Genomic DNA, 24,928 nt, shown 5'->3' with positions numbered 1-24,928 from the left:
GCTTTGAAACGCACGGCCATTCTTTCTGAGTAACTTCAGACGTACTTCGGCCGTTCCATGTAAACAACTCTGCCATATTTTAATTTAATTAAATTTAGACCTACGAAGCACAAATACTCTAAATGGAATTTCGGTGACACTGTGTGAAATATAACACTGCATAATGGCCCTTAATCAGACCTGATCGCAGTACAAATTTGTTCTCAAAATGGGCAAAACAAATGCTGCATTGCAGGTAGGGCAGATGTAACGTGCTGAAAGAGTTAAATTTGGGTGGGGTGTGTTGAAACTGAAATCTAAATTACAGTGTAAAAATAATGCAGCCGGTATTTACCTTGCACAAAAAACAAAATAACTCAACACAAATCTAAAGGTGTCCATACATCTACAGATCGATTGTCAGATTGGTCCGGTTGGAACAAACAGCTGGTAATATCTGAATGACAGTTTTTCAGCATTTCAAAGCAAATGGTCAACTGTCATTTGCTCTCATCTTTTACCAGGATTTTGTTCCAACCAGACAGATCGGACAATAAATCAGTAGATGTATGGCCACCTTAAATCTCTCTGCACATGTTACATCTGCCCCACCTGCAGTGCAGCATTTTTTTTGCCCATTTTGAGAACAAATTTGTACTGCGATCAGGTCTGATTAAGGGCCATTATGCAGTGTTATATTTCACACAGTGTCACTGAAATACATGAAATTGGATTTATGCTGCTCTCTTTGCAGTGCATATACAAAGATAGACAATCCTGTGTATATAAATAAGAAATAACTGTTGCAGTCTGTTATTGAAAAACAGTAATGCCTTCCCACTGCAGCCTTAAAACGGTATATTGCCGATTTTTGAGGGCAAAATACCGTTTAAGGCTGCAGTGGGAAAGCAGCATTACTGTTACAATAAGTTTTACAAGTAACAGTGTAAACTGTCTAATGTATAATTTTACATATCACTTCTGTTTATTGACAGAAAAACAGTGTTGCATCCCCTATACTGGGAACATGATTGGGCTGCATTACAGCATATAATTATGCCAAAGATAAGCCAGTATATTAACTGTTAAATACATTGAAGTGTATTATGATGTAATAAATTGTAAGCTTGCAGCAGGGCCATCTAACCCCCAAAAATGTTTCTAAACTACTCTTTTCACATTAATTACTATATATATTAACTTTCTGATAATGAGCTAGTCGAATCTGCCTTCTGGTTATAGGTCAAATTATTTATTTTTATGAACGGTATCCTAATTTGTATGTATATTGTACAGCTGCATCCAATCTGGTAATTACTACCAGGGTATTTATACAGCCTAGCAGGGTGACATACATATACCTGCTCCTGAAGAAGCTGGGTGTTTGACCCAGGGAAACGCGTTGAGCCACCCACTGTTGGACATTCCTTCTCATTGCATCACCATTGGGCTCAATTTCTACCACAGCTGACCACGCACTGTGCACTTGCACCTCCCCATCCGGACTCATTATCCGAGGCAGCGACTGGATACTTCAATCTTCCTCCAGGTTTACCATCTTTCCCACCAGAGGAACCTAATTCACCAACTGGACTCTGTGTTTTGGGACTGCCATTGGCCACCTGGATATCTGCTGCTTTATGGGACTACCATCTGTGACGTCTGTGTGGTAATATATATCTATGCCCACAATTTATTATGATGCTGATTGAATGTCCATTATCATGATTTTATTGTAACCCCCTGTTTTACACATATACTACCTATTATTGGTACAGCTATTTTAGCATTTTTTATTGATAATAAATACTGTAAAGGATACCGTTCTACTATATCATTATTTTTAGTTTTTATAAAAATATCTTCAGCCAGCGCTGGTACACTTCTTTTTCCTTTTAACCCCCAAGTCTGTCTGTCATTACCCAGTTTGTTTTATCACTGTCTACTATTGTAAAGCGCAACGGAATCTGCTGCGCTATATAAGAAACTGTAAATAAATAAATAAACAAATACATTGATTCAAAAAATAACAGGTTAATCATTCTATGAGTGGTGTCCAGCAGTACATATATGCCAATCACTGTGTTCATTTCTAGGCAGCAGGGCCGTCTTAACAGCAGTGTGGGCACCTGGGCAAAGCAATGCACTGGGGCCCTTACCCATTCTCCCCTCCTAGGGGTGGGGGGTGCTATCAGCAGCAGCTTTGATGTCCCATGGGTGGCAGGGGGTGCTCTATCTTCCATTCAACATGTAGGACCTGGAGCAGTAACTTCTGCTAATTACTCCTTTACTGCACAGGTGGTGGGAGGGTGAACACTAACGTGTGGAAGGGGGCACTGAGCTGAATGAAGGGTCCCTTGTAAATGACTTCCAGTGAGGTAGGGGGTGTTTTATACACAGGGGACGGTTAGATAATGGAGTGGGCTTAATATTCGTCATTTTCCGGTGGAAGGGCAGCTTGTTTGACTGCAGATATCGCCATTATCTGGAAATAGATTTCTTAGCCTAGTATAAAAACCTAGAGTCCCAACTTTCAGGAGGTGCTGGGAACTTGGGTATCAGAGATCAGGAGCCAGAGCAATCCATTGACAAAATTATAAAACTACACCAGATGTTTGGAGCTGGAGCAGACACCGGCTGCTGGAAGGCTGATATCTCTGGTTCTGGGCATGATAGAGACAAGCCGCTAGTGTCAGAGAGAACCTGAGAAATATGACTGGGAATTGTAATTAACAGGTCGGATGTGGACTGCTGCTTTGAAGTTGGATATCTGCAGATCCCCAGGGCCGATTTTCAAAATTCTGGTATCCCTGGAAAAAGGGGATCCTCAGCTATCAACATAGAGCCCTTATACGCCTGGGTCCCCTGGGCAAGTGCCCATTAAGCCCATACAAAAAGACGGCCCTGCTAGGCAGGATTGATCAGCAATACTTATTACAGCATAATGCACTTTAATGTATTTAACTGTTAATATATTGGCTTATCTTTGGCATAATTATATGCTGTAATGCAGCTGCAGGTGGGGCAGATGTACCATGTGCAGAGGGAGTTAATGTGGCCATACATCTACAGATTTATTGTCCGATCTGTCTGTTTGGAACAAAATACTGGTAATGGATGCTTTGAAATGCTGATACTTTGCTTTGAAATGCTGGAAAACTGCCAAAAACTGTCATTCAGATATTACCAGGTATTTGTTCCAACCAGCCAGATCTGACAATCGATCTGTAGATGTATGGCCACCTTTAGATTTGTGTTGAGTTATTTTGTTTCGGTGCAGGGTAAATACCTGCTGCATTATTTTTACACTGCAATTTAGATTTCAGTTTCAACACTCCCCACCCAAATTTAACTCTCTCCGCACGTTACATCTGCCCCACCTGCAATGCAGCATTTGTTTTGCCCATTTTGAAAACAAATTTGTACTGCGATCTGGTCTGATTAAGGGCCATTATGCAGTGTTATATTTCACACAGTGTCACTGAAATTCCATTTAGAGTATTTGTGCTTCTTCTATTATAAACACGTTCAGGAGAAAACACACAATATTCACAATTGTGACCATGAAAATGGGTCAATTATTAGGAAATTTTTCTCCCGCCAGTCAGTCCCTTTGCACTAGGACAAGCTCGTACTGTTTTTTACTATGCTAAAGTATATTAATGAACCACTCTAAGACATCCTGACATAATTATAACTAGATTGGAGCATCTTCATAGGTTTCGTTATTTTCACCTAAAAAGTGAAACTTTAGGCCTCTTGCCAGAACAGAAGATGTTGACTCAGATCAAAATGCTTTTGCACATTTCTTATTCAGGTCAAGTCACAACTTTCCCACACTAGCCGATTTTGAATTTCTCAATTTCAGTTTTTTCACTCCGTCCTACTACGCAGTGTGCTGCATTAACTTCAGCAGCCCTGTAGTAAATATTTTGTTTAACATTTAATTCCTTCATGCGCTCCATAAGCCGGAGCTTTGGAACGCACGCCCATCTTCCTGAACAATTTGAGACGCAGAATTTGTCACTTCCGGCTGTCCGTACCCGGACATCCGGCGCTGACGGACGAAACGCACTCGATTCAGCTGAGAAACCGGATTAGTCTGGAGGTATAAATACACCTGCCAGATTCAAAGGTAGTTACACTCCTGAAGAAGATACTTTTGAAACGCGTTGAGTGTTACTGTGGACATCCCTTGGATTAAAGGCTGAACACTAGTCGTTGAGGTGTGCAGTGGTGGACCCCATCTCCTGGTTCCGGACTGGCTTATGGACCCCTGACTGCAAGCCCTATCTTCCATCTGACTGTGAGCTGCTTTGCCCGTGGGATTGTTATACATGCTGTTTTTAAAGTCTAAACTTTGTAAGTGCAGACTGTTATTAAATGTGCTTTTAAATCAAGGGTAATTTGCACGATATTTTCCCTTTATTCCACCCTCTCACTCATGCTGTGAGATTGGGAGGCTATCATTACAGGTCCCAAATAAAAGCCTGCTGATTTGAGACCTCCATTTAAAGGAAAATCTTTGGAAACAAATGGTGATATCTATTAATTATATTAAGGTTATACACAGAGCGCTGTGTGTGACACCTCTTGTTGTTTCCACTATATGTCCTTTTAAGTATGTTCTGGATGTCATACTTCTTGGTGTAATCACACTTGCTGCACTGTGTTTTAATTGCGCAATTTATGTTGGTACTCCCTTTTTGTCTCTACATACAGTATGTTGGTACATGGAAAGTTAGTTAGAGTGGAAATATGCAGCAATCAGTAACAAGTTACACTGGAACAATCACCTACAGTAGCAAGGTTTGCAAGGTTCAGGTATCCTTTATACCCTACTGTGACAGGGACCAAGGTTACCAATGTTTGCCAAAAACACAGTCACATACTCCTATGCCTTTATGGCTGGGCGAAAGTGGCCTGCAGGGCTCTATGAGAGATGATGAAACCAGAGCGTATACACATGCGCTGGCAAGGAGGAGACTGAGATGAATACTTTTTTCCTGGTTACTGAAAGCTTACATGGTAGGAAGGTAGGTTAGCTCTTTTCAGGTAATAGCAGTGATAAGGGTTACCATAGAACAGTATTTATTGATAAACTGTATTAGTTTTCAAAGCTAATAAATAATAGGGTAGCTTTTAGGCCTGACAAATGAGGCCAATCTAGAATGGACTTTACATTTTCAAGATAATGGTCAAGATAGATGACCATATATTTGTAGAGCAGATTACAAAATAGTTCAAGTATGAATCTCTGAAAGACTGCAGAAACATGTACGTCTCTGCTGGATCAGATTTGTATGCTTCACCAAGATACAGGGTGACATTTAGGGGGAAATTTACTAATATGATTTCGTAAAAAAATAGGTGTATTCGTAGACAGAAATACACCTATTTTTTACACATTTGTATTTTCGGGATTTACTATCCCAAAAATACAGCAATTCGTATTCCTAAAGATGGGATATTCGTATTTGTATTTACAAATACGAATGTCTACACCATCGATAGAATATGACAGGAATCACCATTCAAAAGAATGGTGGTTCCTGATTTACTAAGCAGCCGTATTGATAATACGGCTGCTAATTGGTGTAAAACAGGCACGAAAATATGACAGGAAAATACACCTTGATTGTCCTGTCGTATTTGCTTTAAGCCTGCATGGATCAGTCAGATCCGTGAAGGCTTTAGTGTAAAAAAATAGAAAAATAAATAAATATTAAAAATAATTCAGCGTGGGGTCCCCCCCACAGCTGTAACCAGCACCAGGCTGAAGGAGCCGGGGATGGTAATTAAAAATCAGGGAACCCGACAAATAGGGGTTCCCCGATTTTTAACAACCAGCCCCAGGCTCCAGGTCTGGGGCTGGTTCCCAAAATACGGGGGACAAAATGACTAGGGGTCCCCCGTATTTTAAGAACCAGCCCCAGGCACATCCAGCCAGCAGGGTAATGTCACAGCCGGGGGACACTTATTATATAAGGTCCCGCGGCCAAAACATTAACCCCCTGACCGGTCAGCCTGGCCAGGGGCCCTGGGGGAGTGGGGACCCCCCCAATAAAGGGGTCCCCCCCCTCCAGGACTTACCTGACCAGGCTGAAGTCTGGTGCTGTCCCCGGTGGCCCTGTGCGGTGGCCACTGGACTGATTCTGTGTAAAAGAATAGATGAAAAACTATTGTTTAATACTGGTGAACTATGAGTCCCAGCAAGCCTCCCCCCGCAAGCTGGGACTTGGAGAACCACAAGTCCCAGCCTGCGGGGCATTAAAGGGCCTGCTGGCACTTGTAGTTCCACAGTAATAAAAATAGTATAATAAATACCCACTGACACAATGAAAATAAAACTTTAATACATCTATTACACACACATACTGATACTTACCTATCTTGATCCCATAGGTAGCCCTCGGTCCTGGTGTCCGGTGTCCTGTGTCGTCCTCCAGGTCCATGTCGGCGGTCCGTGTCGTCCTCCAGGTCCATGGCGGTGTCCGGGTCCGAAGTAATCCATGGTGGAGCTGTGGAAGGAAATCCTACTCACCTGGTCCTGTGGTGAAGATGTCTTCTCTTGGTCCGCCGTAGTCCAGGTAATCTTCAAGCTGCCGGCGCTCCCCGCACTCTCCGCATCGGAGAGATGCTAAGATATTTCATACTCTGCGCCTCTTCTCAGAATGATTCTATTGGCCGCCTAGCGGCCAATCAGGAGCCAAGAAAGTCGGCTCCTGATTGGCCGCTAGGCGGCCAATAGAATCATCCTGAGAAGAGGCGCCGAGTATGAAATATCTCAGCATCTCTCCTCAGTGCGATGCGGAGATTGCGGGGAGCGCCGGCAGCTTGAAGATTACCTGGACTACGGCGGACCTTCAGACATCTTCACCACAGGACCAGGTGAGTAGGATTTCCTTCCACAGCTCCACCATGGATTACTTCGGACCCGGACACCGCCATGGACCTGGAGGATGACACGGACTGCCGACATGGACCTGGAGGAAGACACAGGACACCGGACACCAGGACCGAGGGTTACCTACGGGATCAAGATAGGTAAGTATCAGTATGTGTGTGTAATGGATGTATTAAAGTTTTATTTTCATTGTGTCAGTGTGTATTTATTTTACTATTTTTATTACTGTGGAACTACAAGTGCCAGCGGGCCCTTTAATGCCCCGCAGGCTGGGACTTGTGGTTCTCCAAGTCCCAGCTTGCGGGGGAGGCTTGCACCGGACCAAGACTCTGGGACCTACCTACGGGATCAAGATAGGTAAGAATCAGTGTGTGTGTAATGTATGTATTAAACTTTTATTTTTCAGGTGTCAGTGTGTATTTATTTAACTATTTTTTTTTACTGTGGAACTACAAGACCCAGCGGGCCCTTTAATTGTGGTTCTCCAAGTCCCAGCTTGCGGGGGAGGCTTGCTGGGACTCATAGTTCCACAGTTTTAAACAATAGTTTTTCATCTATTCTTTTACACAGAATCAGCCCGGTGGCCACCGCACAGGGCCACCGGGGACAGCACCAGGCTTCAGCCTGGTCAGGTAAGTCCTGGAGGGGGGGACCCCTTTATTGGGGGGGGTCCCCACTCCCCCAGGGCCCCTGGCCAGGCTGACCGGTCAGGGGGTTAATGTTTTGGCCATGGGACCTTATATAATAAGTGTCCCCCGGCTGTGACATTACCCTGCTGGCTGGTTGTGCCTGGGGCTGATTCTTAAAATACGGGGGACCCCTAGTCATTTTGTTCCCTGTAGTTTGGGAACCAGCCCCGGACCTGGAGCCTGGTTGTTAAAAATCGGGGAACCCCTATTTGTTGGGTTTCCTGATTTTTAATTACCGGCCACGGCTCTTTCAGCCTGGTGCTGGTTATGGCTGTGGGGGGGACCCCACGCCGTTTTTTTTATTTATTTATTTTTTTCTATATTTTTACACCTTGCAGCCTGCACGGATCTGACTGATCCGTGCAGACTGCCTGAAAAATTTGTATTAGCGGCCGTATATATGGCCAGCTAATACGAATTACTACGACATCGGAGGGTTACAAAGAAGTCGTATATGACTGCTTTGTAAATTCCCCTCCGGAACACGACTTTGCATACGACTGAAACAGTCGTATGTAGTCGTAGGGAAAATACTAATACGAAAAACTAGGTTTTTCATATTAGTAAATTTCCCCATTAATGAGATGCGAAAACTGTTTTTTGGCAATATTTTCGGCAAAAACGGCCAAAATCGTACGTTTTTCCGAAATCGCATTTTTAAATCTTCAAGGCTGACCAGCCACCGCGTGTGGCATGACACCGCGGGCTGTTGGATCCCGGTGATGGTTTCAAAATACGGGGGACCCTTAGATTTTTTGTCCCCCGTATTTTTGGAACCAGGACCGGTACAAGAGTCCGGGGCTGGTTTCAGAAATACGGGGGACCCCTACGCTTTTTGTCCCCCGTATTTTTGGAACCAGGTCCGGCTCAATGAGCCCGGGGCTGGTTATGCTCAGGAGGGGGCACCTCACGCCATTTTTTTCTTTTTTTTTAACACAAAATCACACATTTCCTCAAATTCGCACATTTTCATGAGTAAAATCGCACATTTTCATGACTAAAAATTGCACATTATCGCACTTTTTTGAAAAAAATGCGATTTTAAAAAGTGACTAAAAATCACATCCCAGTTCTGAGCTCCTTTTAAGCAGTCAAATAATTGTGAAATAAGGGGAAAGAGGTTTCTATTCCTCATGGTAGTAGAATTGAGCCCTCTGAAATCAATGTAGGAACCAAGGTGGTACAACTGTGCGGCATAATGTGAATAAGGGCCTCTATCGTCTTATGTAATGTGAATAAGGGACACTATTGTATGACGTAATGTTAATAAGGTTGCACTACTGTGTGGTGGAATTTTAAGAGAGGAGACATCCTTTAATGACCAGTCTGCAGTGGTTCTTTCACATACTGTATGCAGCTGAAGAAGGAATATTGTGAAAGCAGGATATCAACATTATTGACACTTTGTAGACCTAGCTCCAGGGCCAGATGTATCAAACTTCAAAAAGTGATACATTGGAGAGTAATCCAGCCAATTATCTACTACCTGTCATTTTCCAAACCCAGCCTGTAGCCATACAGTTAGGAGCTGATATGTTAAGATGAATGATGCGCTTTCCATTCTGAGTAATTTTTCCTCAGCTATGCTATTTTTTCTTAATTTTGTTTGCACGGCTATTCAACATGCGACCCAGCTGGTGCGGAACTACACATTTTAGCATGTTTTTTCCATAGTTTCACTACTAGACCATTCATAAACTGTGACCAGGCAAGCTGGTATGTAAATTTCCCCAGCATTTTTTTGTGTGTATAAAGTCGCAGATACAGCGTTATAATGTGTAAAGCAGGTCCGGCGGTATGCGTTCCCTGGGTAGACAATGTCTAGGATGGCAGTCACTAGGTCAACCACTAATTGTCGACACCGTAAAATGGTCGACATATCCTAGGATGACATTGACAGAAGGTCGTCACGACTATCTGAAAAGTAAGTATGGACTTTCAGAGTGTAGGCTGCGGAAATCATTCAATGGTCAGCGACCATCAAATGATTTCTTCTCCGTTCAGCAGCAGGCGATGGGCTAGCGGGCGTTCAGCCGGGTGTTGTTTACCTGTTCGCGAGAGCTGCGATTACATGCAGCCTAGTGAACAGGTCTGAGTCAGGTTCTAAACAAGAAAATAAGTAATAATGTGGGGTTGTTTTAGTATAGACAGCTGGGCGCTCCCTCCTGTTCGGAACAAGAGAAAAAAAAAATTAAATGACTTCCCTTCTCCTCTTGCTTTTTCCTTTTGGGTGTTTTTCTTCCGTCTTGGAGGATCATGGCTGGTCAGCCCCATGGGGCTGCCTGAGAGACCGAGATTAACCTGGAATGGACAGGTGACAGGATGACTCTCCACGACCAGCCGTCATTTCATTCTATTTAAAAAAAAAAAAAAAAAAATTTCTCTTGTTCCGAACAGGAGGGAGCGCTCCAGCTGTCTATACTAAAACAACTTCATATTATTGCTCTTTTTGGGATATTTTGGGATATCCCTACAGAATAGACCAGGCTGATCCCTGTCAGATAAGCGCCACGTTACTCTACCAAAAACCCATACAAAAGAAAAGAAGTAGCTTCTTGTATATTAAACAACAGAATATTTTTGTAAATGACTTTGAAAATCTTTTGGTATTATATAAAACATTGGTAGGCTGCTGTCCTGCACCACTTATTGGGCTGGATGTAATGTGGTGCGGGTCTGGTGGCAGTGTGGTATTCCGGTTGACCACAGTGGATTTTTTAAGTGGCTGTCAGTTACATGCTAAAATCTTTAACAAAGCCTCAAAGTATTTCCAAAACCCCACAAGGCTGCCAGACTCGCACCGCATTATATCGCATTACATTTGGCCCATGATATCCATCATTTTATGTATAATGGGGCCTATTCGCACAGGTCTTAATTTGGCCCCATCCCCGATGGTGGGGATCTGCGCATACACATAGTTGCTCATGCGCAAACCCCCAGAGCGAGCGATTTAGGAGAGTTTTACACTTGCCAGGGCATTTGCAAAATGATTGACAGGCAGGGGTCCACCCAGCGTTTCAAGGGTGTGCCCACAAAAATGGTGGGTGCACAAATGGAAATGCTGGGCGGACACCTGCGAACGCAGGTGGGTCGCTGCCTCCTTAAGGCAGGCAGATTACTTCATATGATGTCAGCACCGAATTCGTACAACAATGGGCAAGATAAAAGTAAGTCCAGGGTTACTTTTATCTATGAGGAGAAATCATTTGATGGTGAGAAACCATTGAATGATTTCTCCTCTGCATGGAATCAGTGGTTAACTATAGAGAGTGCAGGGGTGCCGTTGCTATGGGGCCCGGCGGTTGGGGGCGTGGGCCCAGCAAGCTACCCCCTGCACCATTCAGATGTTTTTTTTTCAGATAACTATATTTGGCCAGCGGGAGAGGAGTGTCAGCTCACTGCGGGTGGCTGGCTGGCCGTGTGACCACTGATGCCGGGCAGCAACCGGCAGGGGGCCCAGGTCAGCACAGATGGCAGGCACTGCAGAAGACAATTTTTGGTCCTGATGGCCTGTGCGAGGAAGCGGGTCCGTATGACGCAGCCGGTGATGTTGTTCAGCGGGTCTGTGCAGGGGGGCGGGTCCAGGGGAAGCTAATGTGGGCAGAACGCGCAGGGATGGGGGGGCTGCAGGTCCAGGGGACGCTTACGCCAGTCAGCGCAGAAGCAAGCAGATGGTTAAGGGTGCTGATGCATACCCTCCAACATGACCCATCCCATTAGGTACAAAATGCTCTGTTCCTGGACTTCCCTGCCAGTGACAGTTACAGATGTGAGCCTACAGCACAGTCCAATATTCAAAGAGGGGGGGTCACATCAACTCTCAGTGATGTTTGGGATGGCAGCTGGTGTGGCTCCCCTTTTTGAATATTGGACTGTGCTGCAGTCTCACATCTATAACTGCCACTGGCAGGGAAGTCCAGTAACAGAGCATTTTGTACCTAATGGAATGGGTCATGTTGGAGGGTATGCTGATGTCAGGCACCGGCCGGTGGAAGAGGTCATGTGACTTCTGATGTGCGAGCGGGTGGGGGTGGCTAGCAGAGGCAGTGTATTCTACTGTAGTCAGGGGCCCAGTTAAGATGACCATGGCCAAGACGGGACACACAGTCAATGCAGTCAAAGAAATGGTAGGCCCCTTTCACGTTTATAGTGGGGGGTGGCGTGGGGGTGCCTTTAACATTGTAAGCACCCATTAGGGTGCTTATACAATGTTTAATCGCATCGCATTGTATGCCATATACAATGGCATACAATTTTAAAATTGTATGCCATTGCGCGATATCGCGTCGCATCGCTTACCATCGCATGCCTTATGGTATGCGATGCGATGGGCGCCGCCAAAATACACAAGTACCCATTATTATTATGGAGTACTTTTGAAAATAAGCAAAATCAAATAGAAAATAGACCAAATCAAACCATGTGTACGATGTGGTAAGGGACAGGATTAGCTTGTTTGTCCCCATATTTTATTTATTTATTACCAGTTTCTTATATAGCGCACACATATTCCGCAGCACTTTACAGAGAATATTTCAACATTCACATCAGTCCCTTTAGCAGTAGAGCTTACAATCTATATTCCCTGACACATGTATATGCACACACACACACACATTCATTCTAGGGTTATTTTTTTATTCTTTGTTGGGAGCCAAATAACCTACCAGTATATTTTTGGATTGTGTAAGGAAATCGAAGTACCCAGAGGAAACCCATGCAAGCACGGGAGTACATACAAACTCTGCACAGTTAGGTTCTTATGATTGGAAGCCCAGGGGCGGAACTAGCGCTGGTGCAGACGGTGCAGTGCATCGTGGCCCAAGGGGTTAAAGGGGCCCTGTGCCGCTGTCTACCCAGCATGATGAAGTAACTTTCTTTCATTTTATATGTGGGGCACTGCCGCATGTGTCCGCGGGCGTCGGGGGGTACACAGCCGGGCTGGTAGGGCAGCAGGAGCATGTGGGACACCCATGGATGCAGAGGCAAAGACAGCAGTGTCCTGCACCTCTGCATCTATTCCATCCGGTGAGTGAATGCTGGACTGGTCTCCGTCAGTAGCTATAGCAACAGGCAGCCAATTGTAAGGCTGCCTGTTGCTGCTCTCACTTAGGGCAAATTGTACTAACCTTAAAAAGTTATAAAATGGAGAGTGATAAACAACCAGCCAATCAGCTACTACCTGACATTTTTCAAACACAGCCTGTGAGATCACAGGTAGGAGTTGATTGGCTGGCTGTTTATCACTCTGTTCTGAGGCTGACCACGGAAGACTAGAGGAGGAGCAACAGGGAAAGCAACAATGGCTCGAGAGGTAAGTTACATTAAGGGGACGGTGGGCTGTGGTGGAAACATCTGAAATAAATAAAACTTCTTAAAATAAATTAACAAAATATAACAGGGGCTGGAGGCATTTTAAAATATAAGGGGGGGGGTCACAAAAAATATAACAGGGGGACACAAACCCTAACCATCCCAGCCTAACTATAACCATACACCCCCCTCCCCTGTAGCCTAACATTAATTATACACTCTCCAGTAGCCTAACCCTATCTATACACCCTTCGGGGGGCCCGGGGCACTTTAGACAGGGGGGCCCCCTTGCACTTGTCATTACTGGCCGCACACTGCATGGGGGAATATTACACTGTCAAAACACAGAGTAAAGGCAGTATAAACTTTGTCAATGGGTAACTTTAGGGGATATATATATATATATATATATATATATATATACATAAACACACACATACATACACACACACACACATACACATACACACACACACACACACACACACACACACACACATACATACCACATGAAAAGCCAGTGTTTGTCCCTCTGCACCTTACTCTGTAGGAGACCTCACAGACCCAGTGCTGCCTCTGATTAAAAACCATCCCATGACTAGGCTGCTGCTGTTATCCATGGGCCTGAGAAGCATGTAATGAGCTTCACCAATCAGAGCTCAGCACAAACGTCTCCGCCTCTGCCCTCTGGTGCAAAGTGTCATGGGACTTAGTCAACTCCCATTAATGCACTGCACGCTTGGTTCCGATTGCTCAGCACCATTAATCATTGTCACATTTGCAGATAGGTGAAGCACTCCCACTCCCATGCAGAAAAAACCTGTAGCTAAAAAAAAAAAGAATATATTTTTTTGAAAAATACATGCCAACCACAGGGGGCCCCTAGCTAGAGGGGGGCCCAGGGGCACTGACCCCTTGTGCCCCCATTATAATCCGGCCCTGTATACACCCCCCCCCCCCCACCAGCCCAACCTAACCATACACTCCCCTCTGCAGCCTAACTATACACCCCCCCTGCAGCCTATAACATGAACCACACAGGCACACACCTCACATTCTATAACCCTAACCACACACCCCGCGCCTATAACCCTAACCATACACACACACACCCCGCAACCTATAACCCTTAACATACGCACACACACACCCTGCAGCCTATAACCCTAATCACACACATCCTGTAGCCTATAACCCTAACCATACATACCGCGCAGCTTATATCCCTAACCACACACACCCGCAGCCTATAACCCTAACTACACACACACCCGCAGCCTATAACCCTAACCATATACACACACATACACACACAACCCGCAGCATATAACCCTAACCACACACACACACCCCACAGCCTATAACCCTAACCACACACCCACACCTCGCAGCCTATAACCCTAACCATACACCCACACCTGCAGCATATAACCCTAACCATACACACACACACACACCCTGCAGCCTATAACCCTAACCATGCACACACACCCCGCAGCCTATAACCCTAACCACACACACACACTGTATAACCTATAACCCTAACCTTTCACACTGCACAGCCCTAACCAACCCCCCACCTCGCAGCCTATAACACTAACCACACACACCCCGCAGCCTATAACCCTAACCACACCCCCCCCCCCCCCCGGCATCCTATAACCCTAACCACACACACTGCAGACCATCTTTGGCGCAAACTGTACCCATTTTGAGTGTGTGTGGGGGTCCCAAAAGCATATCTTTGCACCTGGACCCATAACTTGCTAGTTATGCCTTTGTGGAAGCCACAAGCACTGGTTTTGCCTATTTAATTGACCATAAATCATTTAAAATTGGTCCTGAACCACCAACCCAGGGAACCGCTGCAAGTGTTTCGTGGCACCCCAGGGTGCCTCAGCACACAGTTTGGGAACCACTGTTGTTGGAGATCACTAACAGTTGATTATATGCAATTTTGCAATTCTGTGCTTAAAAAGAATTTGCACTGCAAGTGAATGTGTTTAGTTGGGTAATCAGGTATATGACTCTTTGATAACAATTTGTCATTAGAGCCAAGAATAATAATTTGACATTTCATTTATTTTACAAGTTCACAATGTACTAGAGCGTCTTTTCATCTTTAACGGGTCACTGTCCCTAAATGCTGTGTTTGGCTTAAATGGAAATACTGTGGCGCAACTACTTTGTTTATCTCTTCTAACATTGTGTTATTTCTGGCGGACAGTTCCCAATATTGTTTGTCTAGAAGACAAAATATGGCACATGTATAAACCTTTGTTTCTGTTGCTTTAGTCGTGACACTTTTTTTCTAGCTGTGTTGAAAAGACATGAATTACACATTTAGTCTTCTACCCTGCATTTAGGGCGAGATGTATCAAATGGAAAATGCGGTAAAACCCCGGTTTTACTGCATTTTCCTATGTATCAAAAATGATACCGCAGGGTAGGGTATCGCCACCTTTGGGTGGCGATACCCTATAGAAGCCTATGGGCTTCTTTTCGCCGCCGCCGACGCAAACCCGCCGCCTCGCCGACCCCCCCTCTGGCTTACCTTCCTGAAGGGTCCTTCTGGACCCTGGAAGGTAAACCTCTCCTCCCCCTAGTGACGCAGCTGGACGTCCTTCCAGGGGGGAGGAGGAGGCGCCGGGGACAGCTTGCTTAGCTGTCCCCGGCGTGACGCCGCGTGAGGAATACAGGAGCCGGCTGGGAGGTGACGGAGACCCCCCGCACACCACATTCCAGGTATTGCGGGGGGCCTCCGTCACCGCACCGCGATGCCAGCCGCATATGTTAGTATATATGCGGCGGCATCGCGGCGGGGGGGGGGGGGGACTTTGCGAAGGGCGGCGATGTATTTTAATACATCCCGCCCTTAATCTTCAGACGGAGCCGCTCTCATAGAGCAATCACGGAACGCCATGCGCCATCTCCAACCGTCTGCCAGAGTGGGAGGCAATGGAATACACGAGCTTCCCCGCCGATCCCCGTCCATCCCAGGGCCGGCAACATAAATCTCGGGGCCCTGTACAATGATATTTCTGGGCCCCCCCACCTAATCCCAAATCCACACAACTCTTCTGCATGAGCCTCATTTAACCTTTTGCTGCTCCAGATCCTGCTTTCAGGTGCGGTCTTCTCTCGTTCTCAGTCCTGCTGGCCTGGCTTCTGGCTGCTGCTTCCTGCTGGCTTCTGGCTGCTAGTGGCCTGTCACTTTCACAAAAGAATGCTGAGTACTACGAGCAGGCAGGGCAGGTCTTTCACAGAGTGAAGAACAGACGACCAGCGCATGCGCAGTAAAAGTAGGCCACAGCACCAGTGGCGGGTACGGCTGTGCGCTTGCTGCCTCAGGACGTGCGCACACACAGAGTAGATGGCTCTGCGCTCCAAGTGGCAGGGCTCACACACAGTAGACGGCAGTGGCACACAGTGAGTCAGTCAGACTCAGCCAACAACAGATGGTGCACAGTAGATGGCAGAGCCGCAAGGGTCACTTAAGGCCAGCTAGTACAGGCAGTGGCCGTGCCGGGGTATGGAAACTCTGGGGCCCTTCAGATCTCTGGGGCCCGTCACACTTGTCCCCCTTGACCCCCCCTGTCGCCTGCCCTGGTCCATCCGCCAGCCCTCGCTATGTATATAGAAATGGCGCGCTGGCGGGATGACTGATAGCGGCTCCATCTGCTGTAACATAAAAAGTATTTCAATTTTGAATTTACACGTACTCCAATCTATACAGTATGTGCTTTTCATCTCAGCATGGGATACGGTCATTGGGTCACCAGCATGATGGTCGACAAGCATAAGGTCAACACCATTAGGTCAACAAGACTTAAGTTCGACATGCAGGAAGGTCCACATGACTTTAGGTCAAAGTGGGTAAGGTCGGCAGGATCATTAGGTTGACATGGGGTTTTTAATATTTTTTGAGCCAAAATGTGCCGACAGGCGGTATTTCATGCCCTACCATAGAAGTTCCAACATAAGCGCTGCATTGCCAAGCAGATCTAATTGGGCAAGGGAGGGCATTCCTGAGGTTAAGAAGTGATACATTAGGACGTGGATAGATGGTCCAGATTAGTGGTGAAGTGGGTGACAGAATCAAGCACACTGATGGATGACCAAAGGGGTGGGGGTTTGCGAGTATCAAAGAGGCGATTAAGGTTGGAGGCCTGAGGGCCCCGCTAAGAAGTAGGACTACTTTGCAAGAAAATGAGCGGTGATAAAGGATGAGAAAATGTACCTGAAATGGGGGAAGTCGGCAAGAGAGCATTATTTACGTCAATGATGCTCCGCAGATTGAGAGCCTAATTGGAAAAAGCAGGTCGAAGAAGAGTGCTAAGGTTGGGAAGGGGAACCTTCAAAAGGTTCATGGTAACAGCCGAGCCAGCAGAGTCAAGGGCAGAAGTGAGGTCCCGGTCATAGAAAGAGACAGCTTAGTCAGGGCAAACTGAGGGCAATAATGGGGGAAAGAAAGGGTATAGAGAAGGGGAGTAACTAGTGGAATCAAGAGTATCAAGAGTCTGCCTAGTAAGAGAAAGGAGGGGGGGTAGTGGATAGCAAAGTAATGATAAAGGAGACTGGGTGGGGGAGCCAGTAAGAGAAGTTCCCAAGAAATTGTGAGATCAGACTGGATGATAAATGGTGGCAATGTGAAGGTGAATAGGATAGAGGTGGGCAAGCAGAGCCAAAAGGAGGACAGTGAAAGAGTGAACAGTGCTTCAAGGAAACAATATGGAAGGTGCAATTGGGAGATAGAAGGGCAGTGATTCCCACACCATGATAACTTTGGGGTCTGGGCAGTTGGAGGAGAGGTCCCCATAGGAGAGGTCAGTAGAAGAGGTAGTGCCTATAGGAAATAGCCAGGATTTCAGGAACAAGGAGGCTGAAGAACTAAAGGTGCATACACACTCTGCGTTTTTACCCAGCGTATATGGACAGCGATGCTGCTGAAATTCGCTCAGTGCATTAACATTGAGCAATTTTCACCTGTGCAAATGATTTTCACAGGGGTGGACAGCTTACCATAGCAGGACGCCATGGAAATTTATCCTAACATTGTTAGTGGACAAAGTGCTTAAAATGTCGTCTGGTGTGTACCCGGCTTAAATAAATATACAATACATTTCATTATCACTATAATACTTGCACTACTACTTGTTAAAATGATGCTGTCAATATTTACAATATTTAAAAAAAAAAATCACAAAATTATATTATTTTATATTTATTTCAAATGAAGTGAATTTTATTACAATAGTAGAGCTTATGCATGGCCAATTCCAGCCATCTCTGCAAAACCTTATTAGCTATGTACTGCCATTTCCTTTCAATGTATATAGAAATTGCTAGAGAACACACACAGGGGGAAAAAAAGAGAAAAACAAGAACACAGTACAGGAGGTTCTGGAATCTTAAAATTCAATTTTGGCTTTTTACAACGTAAATACAAAGAATAATAGATTTGTATACCTGTCAACTTGTACATTGTCTATGCATTAACCCAGGCCTAAACAATCGAAGCAGAACATTTCCATGGAAACAGTGTTAGAGTATGAAATGTTAATATAGAAAAAAGCGACACAGCAGGAATTCTGCAAAATGCATGAGATATTATAAAACAGATAGTCATATATATTCCATTCACATATTTCCTTACAAGATAATTCCACAACTAAGCAAAACACATATTTACATTTGGGAATCACCTGTTGCTATAACAACTACATTTTTTCTATGCAAATTCCTTGTTCACTGGTTAGTTATATTATATTTATTCACTACCATCTTGGTGCTTCATAGTCTTTGCTAATTCAGCTAGGCTAGATGATAGTCCTTATATTGCCTTAAACACACATTTCTTATCTGGGAACCTGAATTTGCTAAAATTCTATATTCAAAATGATCTGCGTTATCACCAAACATAGGCAATGTACAATCATTTAAATACATAACTATAACGTAATGATGCCCATGCACTTGTGAGATCTTGGGTACAATTGAGTGATTTTGATTAACTGCACTGACAAATTGCACGGATCGCATGCCAATGGCATGTGTCACCCGACGCGATGTACGGGCACGTTGGTCGAATATCACATCTCAAGACATTATGTGCTGCACATAATATCTATCGCATCGCTTGTGCGAACACGTGTGGTTTTTAAACACATGCGATTTATCGCAATGCAATATGCGATCTGCCAGTTTATTTAGCCCAGCCCTCGTTCCATCAACCGCAGTAATTTATCACATGATTGTATGCCCAGCTAATGCCTAAAAACAACCTTGAGATTTATCGCATGGGGAGCTTCTAGGGCAGGGATGGGGAACCTTTGGCCCTCCAGCTGTTGTTGAACTACACATCCCAGCATGCCCTGCAACAGTTTTAGAACGGCCAAAACTGTAGCAGGGCATGCTGGGATGTGTACTTTAGCACTTCAAAAACAAATGACAGATCCTGAAGAACCTTCTCAGTGATCGATGTAACAGCTTACATCAGATGATGCAAGTTCCAGTTATAGCGGACACCAATTAGACTTTTTTTTTTAACTTTCCCGCAAGTGTGTACTGAATACAGAATTGTTACTTGGATCATTTATCATAGTTTTTCATTTTTACCTATATAGTTCCAGCATATTCCTTTGTGTTTTAAAATTAGATTAAGATTATAATACATAAGAATTTTTAACCTATAGCAAGATAGTCTTTGTGATGTACTACCATAAGCATTTGTGTATTTGGGCAGCACGGATGGTGTAATGGTTAGCATTACTGCCCCCATAACTGTATATAATCCCCGTACAGGGACTGCTGAGGCAGGGACTGATGTGAATGTTCAAATATTCTCTGTAAAGCACTGCGGAACATGTGTGCGCTATAATAATAACTATATGAGAAAGCAAAACTAAAAGATCCTATACAATTATCCCTGATTTACTCACCAGTGCGAATAAGAGTATATGTCAAACTTACTGTAAAAGCCCATACACACTGGGTGACTTTGAGCTGAAAGTCGCTCAAAACAGCATGTTTGAGTTGCTTTCCGCTGAAAGACGCTCAGTGTGTATGCCCCGGTGATGAGCGGTGAGCGCTGCTGCGCGCTCCCGCATCATGACCGGGAAAGCCGTCCTCCCCCCGCTATGCAAAGCCGTGCTCCCCCCGCGGTCAGCGCTGGGCAGGGGGAAAGCCGCTCCGTCTGTATGCACCGACGCCCCCCCAGTGATGAAATGATCATCGCTGTCCATACATGCTGGGCAAAATCGTCCAGTATGGACCTTGATTCATGGTACCATTGTCTGATGGATTTGGAATACAGCCTGATTTTTTTGGTACGCAGCCATAGGGTTGCCTACAAAACATCTACAAATCTGCGGAGAACCAGGGCTGTGAGATCCGCTGCTGTTGCTGGCATTCACAAGCCTTAGCCTTCCTGTGCACTGTGCAGGGGTAAGTTAACTGGATTGCGCTCAAATATTGTAACTTAGTCATCATATATAATATACATTACAGTATATGGTAATAGAGCACTGATTAAACTAAAATTTTATGTATGAAGACAATTGGTATTATTTTCTATTTACTAGGCAGAGCAGACTAAGGCACTATGACATGTCAGGCTGGGACGTGTAGTTCAGCAGCCACTGGTTTGAGCTCCAGCCTCCAGTACCAGCATATATGATCTCATATGTGTAAGAAACAGGCCCGGCATAGAAGCCACTACCTACCGGTCTGAGGCCAGCATCTCATCTCCGTGGTCCATGGACAGGAGCTGCGCTTCCCGGGGAGACAGGTGGCTCTGACACCTTGTGGCTGCTGCTCGGCTCCGTCATGCGCCGCTGCTGGATTGTTATGCAAATGCAGCAGCACCCGGCAGCCAGTCACAGGCCGCAGCTGCTTCCACACGCCGGCTGCTCTGACTGTAGCTGCTTCTGGATACGGCGCGCTGCTGCCTGCTCCCCGGTCATGTGAGAGCGAGCGGTACCCAGCTCCCCGGCTGTGGGGGTGCAGCGTTTCCCCGCTGCCTCGCAGGCAGGATGCTTATTACCGGCCCAGCCACAATTAGCACCAGTAATAGGTATCTACCGTAGCAGCCTTTCACTAAAGTTTAAAATGCTTCTCAGTATGTACGCCAGGTATCAGCAGAGCCACTCTGCTATAGGCGGTGTTGCTACCAGGCTCATGCTGATAATGTACAGCGATGACACAGATTATAATGTTTGTTGTACTTTTTGGGGTATGGATCATTGGATAGACAGCAACTAGGTCGACAAGCATTAGGTCGACACCACTAGGTCGACATGCAGGAAGGTGTCAACCTAATGCTCTATCTAATGCTTGTAATGTAGCCCTAGTGACCGTATCCTTTTTGGGGTGTGGTATGGCGCTCCGACAGGGGGATCCTGACGGTCAGTATCCCGACGGCGGAATCCCGACTGCCAGTGCTCCAACAGAGGGATGAGCGCAAAGAAGCACCTGGCGGGCTCTCTTTACTTGCCACGCTGTGGGCTCGGGGGCTTACTACGCCACAAGGGAGAATAGCCCCTGTGAGTCGGAATCCCCCCTGTCGGAGCACCGGCAGTCCGGATACTGACTGTCGGGATCCCCTCAGCGTCATCCGGCTCCCTCCCCTTTTAAGCTTATAATAATGTATTACAATTTCCAGTGTTACTAGCACATGTACAAAGACCGAAAGAGGGTCATCCGTGTCGGAAGGTTAACATAAGCATTAAGTCGACAATGGGAAGATCAACAGTCAAAAGGTCTACATGAGTTTTTCACGTTTATCTTAGCTGACATGTGCCGACAGGCATTACTTCATGCCCTACCATCCACTACGGCATGGTGAGAGAATAAAATAGTGCCCAGAGAGTGAGCCATGTGAGGGGAAGTGGTACACTTAGACCGTGTCTATGTCGACATTCGGGGCAAAAAAACATATATTATAATATAATGGTGTGTGTATTGGCTGTAATATGGGGGGGGGGGGGCATAATATAATATAATGGTGTGTGTATTGGCTGTAATATGGGGGGAAGGGGGCATAATATAATATAATGGTGTGTGTATTGGCTGTAATATGGGGGGTATGTGAGTAATATAATGGTGTGTGTATAGGCTGTAATATGGGGGGATGTGCATAATATAATGGTGTGTGTATTGGCTGTAATATGGGGGGGGGGCATAATATAATATAATGGTGTGTGTATTGGCTGTAATATAGGGGATGTGCATAATATAATATAATGGTGTGTGTATTGGCTGTAATATGGGGGGGGGGCATAATATAATATAATGCTGTGTGTATTGGCTGTAATATGGGGGATGTGCATAATATAATATAATGGTGTGTGTAATGGCTGTAATATGGGGGGGGGGGGCATAATATAATATAATGGTGTGTGTATTGGCTGTAATATGGGGGATGTGCATAATATAATATAATGGTGTGTGTATAGGCTGTAATAAGGGGGATGTGCATAATATAATATAATGGTGTGTGTATTGGCTGTAATATGGGGGATGTGCATAATATAATATAATGGTGTGTGTAATGGCTGTAATATGGGGGGGGGGGCATAATATAATATAATGGTGTGTGTATTGGCTGTAAAAAGGGGGATATGCATAATATAATATAATGGTGTGTGTATAGGCTGTAATAAGGGGGATGTGCATAATATAATATAATGGTGTGTGTATTGGCTGTAATATGGGGGATGTGCATAATATAATATAATGGTGTGTGTAATGGCTGTAATATGGGGGGTGCATAATATAATATAATGGTGTGTGTATTGGCTGTAAAAAGGGGGATGTGCATAATATAATATAATGGTGTGTGTATTGGCTGTAATAAGGGGGATGTGCATAATATAATATAATGGTGTGTGTATTGGCTGTAATAAGGGGGATGTGCATAATATAATATAATGGTGTGTGTATAGGCTGTAATATGGGGGGGGGCATAATATAATATAATGGTGTGTGTATTGGCTGTAATAAGGGGGATGTGCATAATATAATATAATGGTGTGTGTATAGGCTGTAATATGGGGGGGGGGCATAATATAATATAATGGTGTGTGTATTGGCTGTAATATGGGGGATGTGCATAATATAATATAATGGTGTGTGTATTGGCTGTAATATGGGGGGGGGCATAATATAATATAATGCTGTGTGTATTGGCTGTAATATGGGGGATGTGCATAATATAATATAATGCTGTGTGTATTGGCTGTAATAGGGGGGGGGGCATAATATAATATAATGGTGTGTGTATTGGCTGTAATATGGGGGATGTGCATAATATAATATAATGGTGTGTGTATTGGCTGTAATATGGGGGATGTGCATAATATAATGGTGTGTGTATTGGCTGTAAAAAGGGGGATGTGCATAATATAATATAATGGTGTGTGTATAGGCTGTAATAAGGGGGATGTGCATAATATAATATAATGGTGTGTGTATTGGCTGTAATATGGGGGATGTGCATAATATAATATAATGGTGTGTGTAATGGCTGTAATATGGGGGGGGGGGGCATAATATAATATAATGGTGTGTGTATTGGCTGTAAAAAGGGGGATGTGCATAATATAATGTAATGGTGTGTGTATAGGCTGTAATAAGGGGGATGTGCATAATATAATATAATGGTGTGTGTATAGGCTGTAATATGGGGGGGGGGGGGCATAATATAATATAATGGTGTGTGTATTGGCTGTAATAAGGGGGATGTGCATAATATAATATAATGGTGTGTGTATTGGCTGTAATAAGGGGGATGTGCATAATATAATATAATGGTGTGTGTATAGGCTGTAATATGGGGGGGGGGGGCATAATATAATATAATGGTGTGTGTATTGGCTGTAATAAGGGGGATGTGCATAATATAATATAATGGTGTGTGTATAGGCTGTAATATGGGGGGGGCATAATATAATATAATGGTGTGTGTATTGGCTGTAATATGGGGGATGTGCATAATATAATATAATGGTGTGTGTATTGGCTGTAATATGGGGGGGGGCATAATATAATATAATGGTGTGTGTATTGGCTGTAATAAGGGGGATGTGCATAATATAATATAATGGTGCGTGTATTGGCTGTAATATGGGGGGGGGGGGCGTAATATAATATAATGGTGTGTGTATTGGCTGTAATAAGGGGGATGTGCATAATATAATATAATGGTGCGTGTATTGGCTGTAATATGGGGGGGGCATAATATAATATAATGGTGTGTGTGTATAGGCTGTAATATGGGGGGGGCATAATATAATATAATGGTGTGTGTATTGGCTGTAATATGGGGGGGCATAATATAATATAATGGTGTGTGTATAGGCTGTAATATGGGGGGGGGGCATAATATAATATAATGGTGTGTGTATTGGCTGTAATATGGGGGGGTGCATAATATAATATAATGGTGTGTGTATTGGCTGTAATATGGGGGATGTGCATAATATAATATAATGGTATGTGTAAATATAGGCTGTAATATGGGGGGGGGGTGCATAATATAATATAATGGTGTGTGTGTGTGTGTGTGTGTGTGTATAGGCTGTAATATGGGGGATGTGCATAATATAATATAATGGTGTGCATAATGTTATATTTAGAGATGTGCGGCGGCCACTTTTTCGGATTTTGGTTTTAGATCTGGATCCTCCTTCATGTTTTGGATCTGGATTGGTTTTGGCAAAAACCACCCTTGCGGGTTTTGGTTTTGGATCTGGATTTTTATGAAAAATGCTAAAAATGGCTAAAATAACTTGGGCCTGTTTTTGCCCCTAAAGTATTATTAACCTCAATAACAATAGTTTTCACTCATTTCTAGTCAGTTTTGATAACTTCACAGCTCACAAAATTGTTTCAATTACTGTAGTTGGGCCAAAAGGGTATACCGAGGTAGCTGGATGACTAAGCTAAGCGACAGCAGTGGGCATCACATACATGGGGACCTTACACTTCCAACCTGGCACATCTTGGAAGCAGAGCAGCACTGCAGGGGCAGACAGGG

General features: G+C 44.6%; 1 protein-coding gene across 2 annotated transcripts in view; it reads right to left on the bottom strand.

The window, feature by feature from the left end:
- The window catches only part of PLAAT1 (phospholipase A and acyltransferase 1), a 32,560-nt gene extending 11,581 nt beyond the window's left edge, over window positions 1-20,979 (bottom strand). Inside the window, exon 1 of one of the 2 annotated variants that reach the window (XM_083177560.1) lies at window positions 20,616-20,979. The gene's annotated coding sequence lies outside the window, so the exon portion shown is untranslated. The remainder of the gene's footprint in view (window positions 1-20,615) is intronic. The other variant, XM_083177559.1, reaches the window with a different exon arrangement.
- Window positions 20,980-24,928: the final 3,949 nt, after the last annotated feature.

Source organism: Crinia signifera, chromosome 3 (genome assembly GCF_055691185.1).
Source record: "Crinia signifera chromosome 3, ASM5569118v1, whole genome shotgun sequence".
Taxonomy (NCBI): domain Eukaryota; kingdom Metazoa; phylum Chordata; class Amphibia; order Anura; family Myobatrachidae; genus Crinia; species Crinia signifera.
Note: the sequence above shows the minus strand (reverse complement) of the source record. Positions and strands in the feature narration are given on the sequence as shown.